The following is a 6000-nucleotide window of genomic DNA, read 5'->3' as shown; positions in this document are numbered from 1 at the left end:
CACAGGGCAGGGCCCCATGCATGGGCTGGGAGACTGAAGCTGCTCAGCCTCATCCACTGACTATTGAAGTACAACAAATTCCTTCCATCAATTTTAGTGAATTTTTGACAACTTGTATGTGATTTAAATATGCTGAAGCAATACTTCCTTTTCCATTGTTTTTCTAGAACCTGTCACAGGCAGTTCCAGTCTGCAGGAATTGCTTAGGGACATGTCAGCACTATCATGTAAAGGGAGCTTCAACTCGAGGCTCCCAATATTGAATATTCACTAGAATGTCCAGTCTAATCCACAGATCAAGATAGTATGAATACATTGAATAAAACTTTGGGGAAGTCCTACAAAAAAGTTTATTATGAACATTTTTTTATATTTCTTTTTCTAATAAATTTTACCTTATTTTTAATAAGTCTACCAGGGTGCAGTGAGGTTTCTTATCTCTTTAAAATTAGTTATGTGATAATATTGTAATCTCAGTGGGAATGAATATATGTGCATTGACTTGTCTTTTGTTCAGAATTGAGTGTTTAATCTGTAAAGTGGTAAAGTTTTTGCTTTAATGTTTATCCTGATGACTTTACACCTTTTAAACCAGCAGCTGATTATAAATGAAGTGAATTTTTTTTCTGACAAACTTAATTAACTGCTAAGAAACCTGCTCTATTTAGCAGTGTTTTAATAGTTTAAGTGAATCTTACTGACCCTTATTTCAAGAAATTCTACCATTGAAAATGGCTTTAAAGAATTTACATAAAAGAAACAGAATATATTCTAATTTTACTATGTGCTATTGCAAAAACTTTTTTTCCATTGGGAAAACTGGCAAAGAGTAACTGATGGAACATCAAAGCATTTCTGATTAAAGACATTCCCAGTGTCACCCAGCCTGTGCCAAAGAGGCCAGCAGGACAATGTCCCATAGCAGCATCAATGCTCGTCCTAGCTCAAAAAGAGACTTCTTGTACCCCTTGGGTCTCAGCCGTGCTTACACCAGCTGCTGGCACTGCTGGTACCTGGCACAAGGATTGAAAGCCCGAAGGGGAGGAATGCACAGCAAGTGGGAAGAGAATGCCACAGCAGCCTGGTCCAGTTTTGCCACCTCCCAGCCATTTCCTCAGTTAAGAACAGGTCTCCATTCTACTCAGTGTACAATCCTGCATTATTTGTTTGACCTCATTTATTCCTTAAAGTTTATTATCCATCAGTATCTGGGATAGGATCCTTACCAAGGACATATACATGAGTCATGCTCATCCAGATTCACAAAACTCAAAGATCTGCTGTTAAAACCAAATGATAAAGTTTTGAGAGGGAAAACATTATCATCTGACATTGATGATGCATTTAGAACATCAGCATCTCTGCAGTCATCTGAGTGGGTGACACAAAAATGCTTCTCTCTGTCCCTTTTGTTTTATCAAAGAAATCATTGTTATTTCCCCTCAGGAAGGCTTTCACTCCATTATAGACAAGCATACAGAAATGTATATTGTCATTTATATATTCCAACTCACTCAATTTAAGGGCCATATCACATGTATGTATACATATCGTATGTATGCAGGAGAACAATCAGTCCTGTTAGGGAAAAAATCAATGACCTTCACATTTTATAATATGCAACTCAAGAAGAGTAGCTCTTTGAGAACAACAGAAAATAATATTGCTGTCAAAATGACAAAAGAGAAATTATATTTCTTTACCTAGAGTATTTGGACTGACAAATTCTCAGAATTAGTTTTTCTGGTCCACAGAATAAGAAAATAATACCTGCATTTTCTGATCTTGAATGACCTCCTTATCTGTGATTTTTGGTTATATCAAATCAGGACTGCATTTTTTATGATGAACCAAACTTTTTTCTTTTACATTTTAACATGTTCTAGGAAATTTATTACAATCCTAATTTTTCTATAGTTGGCATGGTTTGAATATCTGATAATATTTAAGTGTGTAGATAGATTTACATCGATAAAATATTCTTACTATTGGTAAATTATCTACCCCTTTCTTCCACCTAGGAAATACGCTTAGGATTAGGTATATTTCCACTGAAATACATTGTCTTTATTTTTTCATGTCTGCCTAACTTCAAGCATTACATGGAAAAGAGAAGCAAGGACTTTGGTTGTATAAATAACAAAGACCTGATTTGCATCCCAAACCCATGTCTTTTCATAGGTTACTTGGCAAAATTACCTCAAGAGGCAGGAAAATTTAAGCCTGTATTCTTGAGACTTTCTTCAAATGTTGTCTATTTAAGGTATTATGAAAACCTAACATATAATTTGGAAACTGTAAATGCAATTTCCAACTAGCAATTTGGCAAGCTAACTGTGGCATCTATTGGCAAAGCAAAATGTGCAAGAAGGGGCAAATAAAAGCAAAATGCAGAAGGTAAGTTGATGTGTATGTGAGGGGATCACAAGCCAGTTATGGGCCAACACCACGCTTTTACTTTAATTAGGGCTCTGTACAAAACAGGATTATGAAGATCGTAAAGGCTTTGTAATTATTATATGGGGGGAAAAATAGCCATTGTGCATATTGGGATTTGAATTCTAAGCCCTGGAATTTCCTCCATGGTTTATATGAAGTGGAAAGCAAACGTGGAGGAGCACATCAGGATGCCCTGTGTGCCAGGGTTGCCCACAGTGTGTCTGACAGGGCACAGCACCAGGACCTGCCCAGAGAGCCAGCCACCAGAAAGGGTGACGCAGCCAGGAGGGCGTTGCTACTGCTTGGTTACAGACTGGTTAATAGAGCCTGCAGAGGATGTGTGCCATGGAAAACATCTGTGTCCACTGACACAGTGAGACTGCTCTGCTCTTTAAAATAAGTATCTCAGACTGTGAAAACTCCAGGGAGTTATGTGAAAAAACACTCTCACTAAGGAATAGCTTGCATTGCTAGAGGCAGACTTTCAGATTATTATCACCTACACTTAGGTATACATCTCAGGTACTTACACTGGGAGCTGAAGACTCTGAGTAGGAAACAAAAATAAAAAGTCAATTCTGTAGGACAGATCACTCTGTAATATCATAGGAAAACTAATATCTGAATTAGTATCTGAGTAAGGTGATTAAAACAAACTGGTGTGAATATGTCTGATGTTGGGCACATTGGCCACAGCCAGAAATATGCTGCATATAAATACAGGGAGGAATGAGCTTCCCCAGAATTTCTAAATAGATTAATTTAGGATGTGTATACATATTGCAATGCACAAAGTGCATTAGTCAAGTGTGTATAAGGAATATGCAATTCTTACAAAAACAGCTCTTGAGAGAAAGGCTCAGCAAGGAACATGACATATTTTGAGTTAGGCTCCCCCACTTTTTCAAAATAAAACCTGACTTATCAGTTCCAGCATGTACCATAGAGAACCAAGAGTCTCCTGACAAAGCTGAGCTTATAAAGAGCAGGCAACTAGAGCCTCCTGGACACAGGGATAATCTTTATGTTGTTTGTGTAACAAAAAGAATGAAAATAAGCCCTATATGTGTTAATATTTTACTGAATATTTTACTGAATATGAACATTCAGTCAATAGAAAGTTGTAATAGAAGATATAGCAGCAATCCCTAACTATAAACTATTGCAGTAGAGAAAGACATTACATTTGTCACATACCCTCCCCTCTTTCTGACTGTTTTTTGACTGTGGATTGTATCAGACCACTGGCCAGGCACAGTACACGAGGATTGAGACACTGAGATGTCCAGAGGCTGTCAGCAAGCAGTGCTGATTCACTGAAACCCTTATCCCTGGGTGGTACCTTGCAAAAGCCACTAAAATCCATGCAAATCACCACATGAGAAAATGTCCCTCCCAATAACACATGACAGCCCCACCCGTTCTCCTGAGCGCCTAACATCGAAGATATTCCATTTATGTCAGCTGAAAAAGTCCTGCAGCTGTCACCAGGAGCTGGATCAGACTCAGTGCCCAGCTAAGGAACTTGATGCAGAGATTAGTAAGAGTTATTCTTTAGCCTGTATCATATTTGTAGCTGTTAACATAATCGTATTTTCTGACCCCAAACCACTTGTGTGGAATTTCCGCGGTGCCAGAGCACAGCTATGCCCCAGCTTTCCTGCTCTGCCCAGCTGGCACCACACTCCAGCCATGGGCAGAGCTCCAGGCAGTGTGGGCACAGCAGCTCTGAAGGATTGCCACACATTGCACTCATTTAATGCATACCCGTGTTACTGCTGCAGCAGAAGTGGGAGCAAGGAAATTCTTGTTTCTGTAGTTCTCTTCATGCTCACTTTGGGCTGAACAACAGCAAGGGCCACAGCACTGCTCCATTCCTGACAGGATTTAATCTGGGCAGGGAGGACACCAGCACCTCGTTAAAACAATGACATTTTTAAAAGTTCTCTTCACAAAACTATCTGTTTATTATGAAGCAGCTCACACTCTACAACATGTATCACTTAGGAAGTGTGAATACAATATAGCCTCTTTATTTTAGATATTCTCTGAGCTGACATCTTCATCAGACAACTAAGACATGTTCGTAGAAGAAATGTGTGATTTTGTAGTAGATGTGTTCTGGAAGATTTTCCTGCTTATTTAACACTCTATACAACCAGTGCATTACATTCTCTGTATTTTGCTTCAGAATGATCTTTGAGCTTTTAAAAAACACTTACTTCTCTTTGTTTTCTTCCCATCTTTGGGGCATTTCCTCTGCTTGAGGAGAGGCCTGTTTTTTCTGTTTAGGTGGCTGAAGAGGGGCACAGCCACCCCCAGATGTCCCAAGGGCAAACCCACAGCCTTCTCTGTGCTCAGGATGTCACTGCCTTTGGGACTGCAGCTTCAGTAATAATGCTATGAAATCAAAGGAACAGCTTTATCTCTTGTTTGAGGAGCAGAGTAATGAAGTTGTTTGCATTTTCCATTATTACCAAGATCGATTTACACCTCATTTCCACTAATACATTTATTAATCTTTAATCAAAAATAAGTAATAATTTGAAGCACTCATGAGAGTTCCATTGCATTTTAAAACAGGCCTCAGGCAATTCCTCAGTGGTTCCTTGACTCCATTTACATACTTTTCCAATGGCCAAAGAGTGCAAGAAATGTTTAACAAGAGGAGACTAATTGTTCCAACTTGTTCACCACTTTGCACCCTGCTAATAACAGGTTTCAAAGGAAAAGTTTCAAGCAATAGATGACATAATGCTGTAATAAACACTCCTGTCTCTGTGCAAGGGAAGAAATATATTCCTCAAAGCCTCAGGATTGACAGATCTTATTATAAGTTTTGTCCTAGCTACTGCAAGTGTTATTCCTGTGGAGGGTGATTTTTAATCTGCTTTTGCATCTGTCAGAATAGTAGCCCATGCCAGGCAGTCTCATAGTTAATTATATGTTAGACACAAGGATTTATTAGCCTTTCCCATATTTAAAAAACAAAGGCCAGATTCCCCTTCTAGGCTGTTAACTACAGGGATTGAAGGCAGATATAGAGCAAAGGCGACTTTATTTCTTCAGAGACAGAAACAGCTGGAGTAATTCATCATTAGCCAAACTCATGGTAAGGGAGCCCCACTGACTCATCCACTCAGGATCACACTCAAACTCACCTTGACATTTCATTTACTGATTTTTTCAGTCTACCAGGAAGGACTGTATAGATGACTGGAAGGTTAATCCTACATTTCTTGAGTTGACTCCTGAATGAGGTGTACATCTGCAAGAGAAAATATTACATATAGTTATTTTTGAATTTCTGAGTGTGTTTGCACTGGGAACTGACAACTCTGACATTTCCTGTGGCTTAAAGAAAGAGCACGTATTTAAAGCTCTCTGAGTTTGCATGAGATATATAGTTTCTATCACAAATTTCTTGCATAAATATGTACTTTCTATGAGATTGTAGTAGGACTGTTGTTAATGTTTGCTTTTGGCCTTCCCATATCTATTGAATATGTGGGTGTTTTTTCCAGCCTCAGGTGATCTGTATCTTCCAAAACTGCAAACTAG

The sequence above is a fragment of the Molothrus aeneus genome, chromosome 9, assembly GCF_037042795.1.
Source record: "Molothrus aeneus isolate 106 chromosome 9, BPBGC_Maene_1.0, whole genome shotgun sequence".
NCBI lineage: Eukaryota > Metazoa > Chordata > Aves > Passeriformes > Icteridae > Molothrus > Molothrus aeneus.
Note: the sequence above shows the minus strand (reverse complement) of the source record.